Source organism: Schistocerca serialis, chromosome 2 (genome assembly GCF_023864345.2).
Source record: "Schistocerca serialis cubense isolate TAMUIC-IGC-003099 chromosome 2, iqSchSeri2.2, whole genome shotgun sequence".
In the NCBI taxonomy this organism is placed as follows: domain Eukaryota; kingdom Metazoa; phylum Arthropoda; class Insecta; order Orthoptera; family Acrididae; genus Schistocerca; species Schistocerca serialis.
This window is the reverse complement of record NC_064639.1, coordinates 886,766,809-886,779,377: the sequence shown is the minus strand read 5'-3', so window position 1 is coordinate 886,779,377 and position 12,569 is coordinate 886,766,809. Positions and strand designations below refer to the sequence as shown.

General features: G+C 39.6%; 1 non-coding gene across 1 annotated transcript; it reads right to left on the bottom strand.

Annotated features, from left to right (window-relative positions):
• Nucleotides 1–3,954: 3,954 nt before the first annotated feature.
• On the bottom strand, nt 3,955–4,027 carry Trnav-uac (transfer RNA valine (anticodon UAC)). Its single transcript has one exon. It is a non-coding gene; the product is annotated as a tRNA-Val (tRNA).
• Nucleotides 4,028–12,569: the final 8,542 nt, after the last annotated feature.

Here is a 12,569-nt window from a genome sequence, read left to right as displayed (position 1 = left end):
CTGACAGTAAGTCGAAACAAGCTTGTAGTCTAAATAACTGTCACAAGCTTAATAAAAATTGTACTAGCTAAATTGGACAACAGATAATCCTGAATAATATCATACTTTGAACTCTTCCAAGCTGTGGAGTCAATGAAGAAACAAAAACTTATTATTAAGAGAATACATGGCAGTTAAAGAGGTTCAATTAATAAATCTTTATCACAGTGTTAATTAATGAAGAATTATAAAATTTGTTACAACTACGGTTCAGGACTGTAATTTGTGAGTAACTGCCCACAAAACTTGCACTACTGACCATTAATTTCTTAAAAAAATGCTCTTACATCTTACGATTGTCAGTGCTTCAACACAAATAAGAATACATCAATATTGAGTGCCAAAAATAGGAAAGGCGGATAAAAATAGTGAAATGAACACAAAGCCTAAATTTTATTTTTCACACACACAATAAAAATTTTCTTGTAACTGTCATATAGCTGCATGAGAACTACTTATCACAGCACAACTAAAGCTTTGTAGTTCATTAACACCAGTTTCACTTCTGGTATTAGCAGCTGTGTAACGAACATTTGCCATAGCACCACTAGGGCTTGGTAGGCCTAACTCGCTATTAACACCAGTTTCACTTGATTCACGACTGATATTAGCAATTTGACAAGGAGCACCTACCACATGTTTTGGAAACACATCCCTGTTTAGCCTATGCCTAGTTTTATTCATCAAATCTTCTTCGAAAAAAAGATCTTCACAAGCAAAATAATTAGCACAGCTCACATCAGGTGACAGTTTCCAAATCTTTTCCACTTCAGAAGCAACTCTTGAGGTTGTTTTGGAAACCTGTAAAAATGCTTGTTGCTAACTTTCTCTGTTGAAAGCACGTAATATCCAGATGAACAGATGGGGAATTTACAGGAGTATTTCAACGTCAATTTGTTGTGTTGAATATTCTTAAAAAACATTAAATTCTTCATTAAAAAAAACTACTACTGACATATCAGAGTTATTTAAATAAACAAATGGAAACCACACAGCTTAATTCACAATAGAAGAGAATGCATTTCATTTATTGGCTACGAGATTATTTGTTGAAAATTAAATGTCTTACCTTAGACATTTTTTCAGCAGGAAATCCTTTCAATTCCATGATGAATTTTATGAAATTTAAAGAAAAAATCTGTTTATAATGGAGATCAGTAGTATGTAAATATGAAACAAATACAAAGACGACTGTAACCGTAGACTATAGTCATAACAAGACGACAGAATATCAACAACCGCCATTGGATAGCTCTCATTGGTCAATTCCAGCTTCGTTTGACCGCCTAGCGCCTCTAGTGGTCTGGAGGGAACTACGTGGCTTGTTGCCTCTTCTCCCATATAACTTTCACCCCCGTGTACCGCAGTTCAACTACAAATGTATCAGATTGCGCAGATGCCAGTGCCACGACAAGACTAAAGATTGTTTAACAGAAACATAACTTGCTCTCTCTCTCTGACGTGCATATCGATGACGCACAAAAATTTAAATGACAGACCACCTGACACTGCTTTGACACCACTTCGGTGACTTGCCCGTTGATGTTGATGAAATTATGACGAGGACAACATACACACCAAGTCCCAAGTGAAGAAAATTCCCGAACGCGAACAACGTATACTGCATAACAGAACGTCAGTATTTCAGTTTCCGTATTCAAAGAGCTCTATGGCGTATCTGGAAAGTTTTATCCACTGTTGCACACTACGATCTTTTAACAGTACATCAGCAAATCCAAAAAATATGAAAGAGAGAAAAGATGGAGCTGCCGTATAGCTTTATAACTGCTGATCTTACTGCGTTTACAATCGCTATTCGATACTGTTATTAACGCAACCGTAGATTCCATATACGTATCATAATTACTATTCAACGAAATTGCGGGAGAATAACATGACAATCAAACAAATAGAAAGTATACGACCCTCACAATATCGTCTGTGTTACAGTAACTTCGTGACTATTATAGGGACTGTCACTGTCCATAAAACATATAAACGACCTGTTGGAAAACGTCTAAAGCTTTTTGAAGCAGTTAGCAGACGATTCTGTTGTCTACAGGGTGTCCCAGGAGGGATGGTAAATATTCGGTGATAGTGACAGGAACGATCATTCGAAGAAAAAAAGTCTTCTAGATATGGGATCTAAAATGCTACCTTAAGAACTACGAGCGCTTCATCATCTTCGATACTGTTAAACAAACCTCTTGTGCTGCAAGTTCCTTGCTTTCCATATGTATGGATCAAACAAACAAAAATTGTTCAGTAACTATAGGTTCTAAAGTGCGTATGTTAAGACCCATGAGCACTTGTTCTTATTATCTGTGAAACACATCTCTTCCACTGATCAAGTGCTCACAGCTCTCCAGTTATGTATTTCACACCACATGTTCACCATAAATTTTTACTTTATTTTGCCCACACTATCTCCACCCAAAATGTGGAAGGCGAAGAGCTTGTATTAGAAAAGATTTGTTTCACACTATCGACAATGGAGACGTGATCTTAAGTCTTAAGTTATGCATTTTAAAGCCCATCTGTAATAGGCTTTTTTTGTTCCGAATGATCGTTCCTGTCATATCCCTGAATACTGATAATTCCTCCTGCGACATCATGTATATGGAAGTTTTAATCATAGAAAACTGTAGCGAAATGTGGGCAAAACAGGAGAGAATTGACGCTTGGTGCAAGTATGCGCATCTGATCCTCATCTTCAATAAAAGTGATCCATTGCGCACAAATAGGCGAAGAGACTAATTACTGTTCGACTACACTCATGAACGAAAAACTGGAAACAGTAGCAACTGTCAAACATCCATCTGAAGCTACGTGAAGTGGAACGACAAGATATAACTAGGCGTAGAAAAAACAAATGCCAAGCTGAGATTCACTGGAAAATTCCTGAGGAAATGTGTATGGGTTACGAAAGGACTGGCTCACAAAACACTCTCTCGGCCGATTGTTGGTCTCCAATCTTGAGTTCCTTAATGGATGTAATTAACAGAGTAGACAGAGAAGACCCAAAGAAAAGCAGCTCGTTTCCTTGCATACTCGTGCATTAAGTACGCTAGCGCTACAGAGAAGCCTAACAAAGTCCAGTGGCAGACGCTACAACAGAAGTATAGTGCATCACGGAGAGTTAAAATGCCGAGAGCGTATGTTTCAGGTCCAGGAAGAGTCGGCCAAATATTACTTCCTCCGATGTAAATTTCGTGGAATGTTCAATCGATAAATTACGTTCATACGGCGGGATTGTTCCCACGCATCATACGTGGACGGAGCAGTATAGGGAGGGAAATGATAGTGTTGTTAGGAGGACCCTCCACCACGCACCGTAAAGCAGCTTGTGAAACTTAGATGTAGGTGTAGACCTAGATGTAGATGTAAATGTAGATGAAGAGAACGTCAACATATTTCGATTCCTCATTACTGTTGTTGAAACTATAACGGACTGAATTTTAACTTCAATTTCACTGTGCAACAGTTAAGTGCATATGTTTTCTGTATTAGAAATTCTCTTATTTTCTGTGTGTAAATTAGCGTAGATTAATTGTACGCTGTTCGAGAATTCTAAAGCGACTCTGCACAATCTCATTATTAGCAAACAACACTGCAATAAGTGTAAGTGATTCTAGGGCGTAACGTATTTGTAAGGGCATTTTTAAGTCCTAATCAAAAATTTTAAAGCTATCATCATCAGTATTTGTATTGCTTTTAATAGAACACCTTCCATTTTTTCCGAAGCAGCCTGAAATGACTTTAACTTGTATGCTTCTAGTTCATCTTCGCAAACCAATTTTTATATAAAATTGAATCTTGTTTACATAATTTATTTATAACATATTTCCAGGTAGTGTGTTTTCATTATTATTAAATTCTAAGTGTATGTAAGAAAGTAAAAAAAAAAGAAACTTATGGTTCCGCCCGGGATCGAACCGGGGACCTTCTGCGTGTAAAGCAGACGTGATAACCACTACACCACGGAACCACTGTGAAACACGTTGCTCATATAACTACTGATATTACCACTATTATTATCAAATCTTGTGATAACTATATTTTCCTTCTTGCTCCTTATTTATTAATTGCTCACATTTTATTTATAAACAAAGTATTTGTAGGAAAGGATTTTCACCAAGTGCATAGCAAACAATTTTCGTTTTTATAGATGAAAGTGATACCTTTTACATACAGGACGAAAGTAATATGAGTTAATGAGCATCAATAACACGGTTTTGTAGGAAACGTCTCCTGTCACGGATCGTTATCTTCTCAATCTAACCGTTCCGTTCAGAACCTCCTAGTTTTATTTTCTGATTCTTGTTATCGTCCAAACAGAAACGAGTTGGGCAGCAGATGGCTGTGAGTTGAAGAGATTTAGAAACAGGGAAGGTAGCCAACGAAAAATAGTACACAGTGAAACATTCGATTTCAGCTGTCCCTAGTAACATAGTTTCGTGGAGGCCTACGGTTTCGCCATATTGACATCACTGTACGTTGACCTTCATCAAAGACATTTTTCACAGTCGTTGTGGAAAATTTTGTGAGCTATATTCTTCTTTATATGTCGTTACATCTATTTGAAAGTTGGAAATTACAACAAACATCCTTTTATAACTCTTTTCGATAATACGTACAGCTAAAAGGAATTTGCTGTTTTCCTATCAAATATGCACAATTAGCTATACATTGATCAGTTTCTAGTTTAGTAGACATATAGATTACGCCTCTTAAGCAACCATTTAGTTTATGGCGTCACTAGTACATAGTGAAACACGTGTGTACAGTACACAGTGAAACAGTGTAGACTCACGGATGTTAAGAAATTCAAGCCTATGAAAGTTTTTCAAGTTAGAGAATGTGTTGGTAAAAGTTTTCTTAAGGCAGCGACACCCGTAACTGTAACTGATTGGTACAGAAAATCCACTTAATGTCAACATCTTAAATGAGTCGGATTTCCTTATGTCTGCAGCTTCAGACCACCCTCTAAATTACGGTGGTGTGCCTAACCCAGCACAACCATTGGATTCAGGTAGCTATCTCACCACTTTCAAATGCTTTGGAAGATAATATGCTAAATGTTGAGGCAGCCATCCTGCGTTTTATACACGTATGACAGGGGCTCTAGCAATCATGCATCTTACCTACGAAGTTTCATTGTTTTCCAAAAGCTCCTCCCGGAAAACAACTGGACACTGAAAAACGAGAAGGATCATATTACTTCAGCAACTGAGAAAGCAGCTGTTAAAGGAAAAGGGTAAAGTTAGAACAAAAAGAGAAAAGGACTGTGAAGAGAGCTGACAAGCAAAAAAAAAAAAAGTGAAAATGAAAGGTCTTCAAGCACGACAGAAACTATGAAAAAGCAATATAAATGTGGTGTCTTTGAATGAATCAGAGGGGAGTTCCCCATTTGATCTTTTTAGTTAGAAATGTTGTGAATGGCAGGCAACTACATTTTGGTAAAATTTCCAAATGATATATTTCTTGTAGTTAAAGTAAGCCAGTAGATGGCGATGATGAATATGACGTTTTGTATTCCCAGAAGCAGAAGACAGCTTGTGTATCACATAAGAACATTCTGATGATTCACCTTCAACATTGTTTATGAGTGCTCAGGAGCGTATCAATATATATTCTATGTCCATCAATTATGGTAGACTTCACGTTCAATGAGCAAAACTTATTGTGTCTCAGTATTTTCAATTGTATTTGATACACACTATATATATATATATATATATATATATATATATATATATATATATATATGCATGTGTATTATTTTGAGTGACAATTTCGGCGCTGTGGCGGACGGACAAGGTCCGTGGTCATCAAGATGATGGCTTTCCTAACGAATACCTACAGTATGTCAAGAGGGGCCACTTGGAGCTGCGCGAAGAACATGCCGCTGACACATACGGCGATTATGAGCGCAGTTTCGTTCCGCAACGCAGACCGCACCTGCACATTCAATGAGAGACAGCTCCAGGGATTTTGGCGCCCTCTGAGAAAATTTCAAACTCGTCCCCGCCCCCCGCCCCCCCCCCCTCCCCATTCCAAGCTCCAAGCAATTTCAGATGTAGTCAGCCTTCTTCACAATGTCGTTCATCCCAGACGTCATATTTTCACATATCGTATTTATTCACACGTCTTTCTGACGTGAATATGCCTTTAAGAAGAGAGCCAAGTATGGGGAACCAGTCAGTGAAGCAGAAGTTGGTTGGTTGGGTTAGGGGGGCGGGGGGCGGGGAGGGACCAAACCACTTACCCATCGGTCCCAGAAGTAGAGCCGGCCGGAGTGGCCGCGCGGTTCTAGGCGCTACAGTCTGGAGCCGAGCGACCGCTACGACCGCAGGTTCGAATCCTGCCTCAGGCATGGATGTGTGAAATGTCTTTAGGTTAGTTAGGTTTAATTAGTTCTAAGTTCTAGGCGACTGATGACCTCAGAAGTTAAGTCGCATAGTGCTCAGAGCCATTTGAACCAACCAGAAGTAGAAGTGAAACATTCCAGTGTAATACATTTGGAGTTTTAACTTCAAAATTAATTATGTCAACTATAATAAAGTTACATCACTCTCAGAATCTAAACCAAAAGTATTTTCACTTTTCCTCGTCCCCTAACCAGAGGGCAGCATACTGTATATCCATCCTGACATGTGGTATATATTCGTAGCACACCACAAAGACAACGCAACAAACGCACGTGTGTTCACTGTATACTGGAGGACTGTTCACTGCACCGTTGAACTATGGTAGATCGCATACGTTGGCAGAAGTTACAAAAGGCACGAAACGTCCAAAATTATTTATTTTATTTACACGTCAAGTTCCGTAGGAACAAATTGAGGAGCAAATCTCCAAGGTCATGGAAGTGTCAGTACATGAAATTACAACATAAAAGTAACAACAGATAAAAATAAAATGTTAATGAACCAGAAAAAAGTCAAGCCTTAAGTTTAAGTAAATGCAATCAACAATACAACAACAATCAGCTTAATTTTTCAAGGAATTCCTTCACAGAATAGGAGTGACCCATGAGGAAACTCATCGCTTTCGATTTGAAAGCGCTTGGATTACTGCTAATATTTTTGCATTCTAGTGGTAGCTTATTGAAAATGGATGCAGCAGTATACTGCACACCTTTCTTCACAAGAGTTAAGTGAGTCAGATCCGAATGCAGGTTTGATTTCTCCCGAGTATTAACTGAGTGAAAGCCGCTTATTCTTGGGAATAAGTTGTTATTGTTAACAAGAAATGAAACTATATTGAGAGGCCAATGTCAAACTACCCAGACTCGTGAACAGGGGTCGACAAGAGGTTCGCGAACTTACACCACTTATTGCCCGAGCCGCCCGTTTCTGAGCCAAAAATATCCTTTTACACTACTGGCCATTAAAATTGCTACACCACAAAGATGTGCTACAGACGCGAAATTTAACCGACAGGAAGAAGATGCTGTGATATGCAAATGATTAGCTTTTCAGAGCATTCACACAAGGTTGGCACCGGTGGCGACACCTACAATGTGCTGACATGAGGAAAGTTTCCAACCGATTTCTCATACACAAACACCAGTTGACCGGCGTTGCCTGGTGAAACGTTGTTGCGATGCCTCGTGTAAGGAGGAGAAATGCGTACCATCACGTTTCCAACTTTGATAAAGGTCGGATTGTAGCCTCTCGCGATTGCGGTTTATCGTATCGCGACATTGCTGCTCGTGTTCGTCGAGATCCAATGACTGTTAGCAGAATATGGAATCGGTGGGTTCAGGAGGGTAATACGGAACGTCGTGCTGGATCCCAACGGCCTCGTATCACTAGCAGTCGAGATGACAGGCATCTTATCCGCATGGCTGTAATGGATCGTGCAGCCACGTCTCGATCCCTGAATCAACAGATGGGGACGTTTGCAAGACAACAACCACCAGCAAGAACAGTTCGACGACGTTTGGAGCAGCATGGACTCTCGGAGACCATGGCTGCGGTTACCCTCGACGCTGCATCAAAGACAGGAGCGCCTGCGATGGTGCACTCAACGACGAACCTGGGTGCACCAATGACAAAACGTCATTTTTTCGGATGAATCCAGATTCTGTTTACAGCATCATGATGATCGCATCCGTGTTTGGCGACATCGCGGTGAACGCACATTGGAAGCGTGTATTCGTCATCGTCATACTGGCATATCACCCGGCGTGATGGTATGGGGTGCCATTGGTTACACGTCTCGGTCACCTCTTGCTCGAATTGACGGCACTTTGAACAGTGGACGTTACATTTCAGATGTGTTTCGACCCGTGACTATACCCCTCATTCGATCCTTGCGAAACCCTACACTTCAGCAGGATAATGCACGACCGCATGTTGCAAGTCCTGTACGGGCCTTTCTGGATACAGAAATGTTCGACTGCTACCCTGGCCAGCACATTCTCCAGATCTCTCACCAATTGAAAACGTCTGGTCATTGGTGGCTGAGCAACTGGCTCGTCACAATACGGCAGTCACTGCTCTTGATTAACTGTGGTATCGTGTTGGAGCTGCATGGGCAGCTGTACCTGTACACGCCATCCAAGCTCTGTTTGACTCAATGCCCAGGCGTATCAAGGCCGTTATTACGGCCAGAGGTGGTTGTTCTGGGTACTGATTTCTCAGGATCTAAGCACCCAAGTTGCGTGAAAATGTAATCACATGTCAGTTCTAGTATAATATATCTGTCCAATGTAAACCCGTTTATCATCTACATTTCCTCTTGATGTAGCAATTTTAATGGCCAGTAGTGTAGAATGAGAAGAGTTACCCCAAAATGTAATATCATACGACATAAGCGAATGAAATTAAGCAAAATAGACTAATTTTCGTGTCGAACGATCACTCACTTCCGATAGCGTTCGTTTAGTAAAAATGGCAGCATTAAGTATTTGAACAAGATCCTGACCGTGGGCTTTCCACGACAGTTTACTATCTATCACGTAGAAATTTGAACTGTTCTGTTTCACGAACCATATACCCTTTCTGTGAAATTAAAACGTCAGGTTTTTGTTGAATTGTGTATTAGAAACTGTAAAAACTGAGTCTTACTGCGATTTAACGTTAGTTTATTTTCTACAAGCCATGAACTTATGAGCTGCACTATTTGAAACAGTACCAATGTTGCACACAACATCCTTTACTACGAAGCTAGTGTCATCAGCAAACAGGAATATTTTAGTTACCCGTAATACTATGGGGCATAAGGCATATACCATATATAAACAAGGAACAGGAGTGGCCCCAACACTGATCCCTAGGGCACCCCCCCCCCCTCCCCCTCCCCATTTGACCGTGCCCCACTCAGAACCGACATCACAGCCATTCTCAACACTGTGAATAAAGAACTTTCGCTGTCAGTTGCTAATGTAAGAGGTGAATCTATTGTGAGCTACTCCCCGTATTCCGTAATGGTCTAACATCTGGAGCAATATTTTGTGATCAATACAATCAAACGCCTCAGTTAAATCAAAATATATGCCTAGCGTTCAAAACCTTTTGTCTAACCCCTCCAGTATTTCACAGAGAAAAGAGAATAAAGTATTTTCAGTTGTTAAACGACTTCTAAAGCCGAACTGCACATTTGATAGCAAATCGTTTGATATAAAATGATCAGTTATCCTTACATACATACATAGCCTTTTCAATAACTTTAGCAAACACTGATGGCGTAGAAATATGTCTAAAACTGTCTACATTATCCCTTTCTCCCTTTTTATAAAGCGGCTTTACTACTAAGTACGTTAATCCTTCAGGAAGCTGACCATTCCTAAAGAAAAAATTACAAATGTGGCTAAATACAGGGCTAACATGTGCAGCACAGTACTTTAATATTCTGCTAGGGACTCCATCATATCCATGAGAGTCCTTAATCTTCAGTCTCCCCCTTGTCTGTATCACTGAGGAGTATTTCAGACATCAATCTGGGAAAGGTATTTGCCAAGAGAGTTATATGATTCCCTTTAGAAACTAAATTTTTAATTAATTCACCAGCAATGTTCAGAGAATGATTGTCAAATACTGTACATATGTCTGATTTATCAGTAACGTAAACAGTTTTACTACGAACTCACTTCATATCAGCGACATTCTGTTGCTGACCAGACACTTCCTTCACAACCGACCATATAGTTTTAATTTTATCCTATGAATTAGCTATTCTATTTCCATACCACATACTCTTTGCCTTCCTAATAACATTTTAAGCTCCTTACGGTTCTGTTTGTAATCTGCTACTGTAGCTTGACTGTGGCTACTTCTAAGATTTTGGTATAATTCCTACTTTGTTATATCTGATATGATTATACCACTAGTCAGCCACCTGGGCTGCCTTTTACTGCTACTGCCCCGTTTATAATGTTCTAATGGAAAGCAACTCTCAAAGAGCATGAGAAATGTTTTAAGGAAAGCATTATATTTGTCATCTATGTAATCAGCACTATAAACATCCTGCTACTCTTGTTCCTTGACGAGGTTTATGTCAACGAGGTCCGTGCAGAACTATGGGTCTCAGTGAACAACGCAAAGTAAACAGACTGTTGTATATGAAATAGCACCTCCAACACTGGGTTTTCACAGGCGGGTGAAGTTTGGCACCCTGTTTCTCCGTTAGATAAAACAAAAGTGGGCCTACCCTAAAACAAACATTTATTAAGTAAATGAATGAAAATTCATGACATACATAAAGCATTATCAAAGCTAAAATAGTGGTAAGTATATGTTATACACTTACCTTATATTAAAAATATGTTTCTTGCCTTGGCATGAGCAGACTCCCGTATGACTTCATTGAAGTCCAGACATTCATCTAGCTCGTTGTTCAGTGGACACCACACAGTTGTGTCTATCCCATTGTTGTCCTCGGATACGTTTTAATCAGTTTAAGCTTCGAAAAATTTATTTCTCCACTTGCCACTGTCATTGGTTGCGTTAATAAAAGCTATACTTACATTGCGTGCGAAGCCATACTCTTTGTATGATTTTCAAAGTTTGATCTTGTGTGCTCGCAGGCTTTACCAACGTTGAGACCAACGGAAATTCGTATTTAAAATTGAGAAGACTTATGTCCTTAGCCTGTCCATGACTAAAACAGCTGTCGCACATTTCGGAACACTTGTCACTTATAATGTCAGGTGACATGTCTTTAATTTTACTAATATCGCACAAAAAATAAAAATAAAAACTCGCTGCGACTTTTAAGCTATTGAAATCTCTCACTGAGAGCGTATATTACTATGACATCCAGGACTTTAAAGTATAATGCTACTTCGTACTGTATTTATGGATCTTCGGTTTTCTCGTCTTCTTCCTCATACTGTAACTGTTTCTTCTTTCGTCTCTTTCGTATCTGTGCTGTACCAGCTATAGTGCGGTTTTCTACATCGAGTTGGATGGCAAGTTTTTTGACGTGTAGTGAATAATCTTGGAATCTGAGCTCCTCTCGGTGGTTTGTGAAATACTCTGCTGTCTTTTCGAGTAAATCTATAGCTTTCGATATATGAGTAGTAATACTTTTTTTTTTTTTTTTTGCTGACGGCATTAATGAGGAGTAGCATAACATACCGTAAAACCGCAGATAAGGTTTGCCAAACTGCCAGCCCCTTGTGCAACCATTCTGTCTGTGTTTTCGTCTTCATTTATTTCAACCAGTGCATCATAGACCTCTCCTATTTATGCTTAAGAGTGGTGACTGCAGCAATCCTACTTTCCTATTTTGTTGTGCTGAATGGCTTCAGCGTTGGAGAAGAAATCATAATATTTTATAACCAAACAAAAGAATGAAACAGCGTATTGTCATGTCTTTGCAGCACCATCCTATTGGTTTTGGCTTCAAAACTGTGAGAGAAAAGGGAATATGGGTAAAGGTAAAGGAAGTTACAGACAAAGCAAAAAAAATTAATTTCGAGGACCGTGGCAGGAAGAAGAGCAGTTCAAATGGCATTAACTGCGAATGTAGACGAGAGGGGATGGTGAGGAAAGAATCCCGTGCATCTTTCCACGTGCCACTTAATCACAATTTCTGGATTCAGAGGACTATGATATGTGACACGTATGTATATTTTAGTTATTCTTTATTTATTTATTACAAAGTGTTTTTCTAAGCGATAGTGGTATAAGTGTTTAAGGTTGCTGTACAGGAACTTTTAGGCCATCATATGCTGACATTTATCTTTTTTTCTCTTCTGCAGGAGCTTTCAAGCTGACGGTTTCCCAGACCCATACCATACCAGTGCGTATGTGTAACGCAGGGATGTATAGATCAGTATATGACCGTCCCCTAGAGATTCTCCATTCATTGTCCCACCGGTGTCAGGATGCCTTCGAAGTCCAGAGCGTCCCATACTCAAGGCTGCCCGTAACGATAGTGTCCTTTGCTAACCTATCCGCCAGTTTGTTGTCCGAAAGCCGCAGAGGGCTTACACCTACTAATCGAAAAGGGGAGAGCTACTGAACACAATGGTTTGTGCACCACAGTTGCGAAAATAATTAACAATCTTCGTTAAA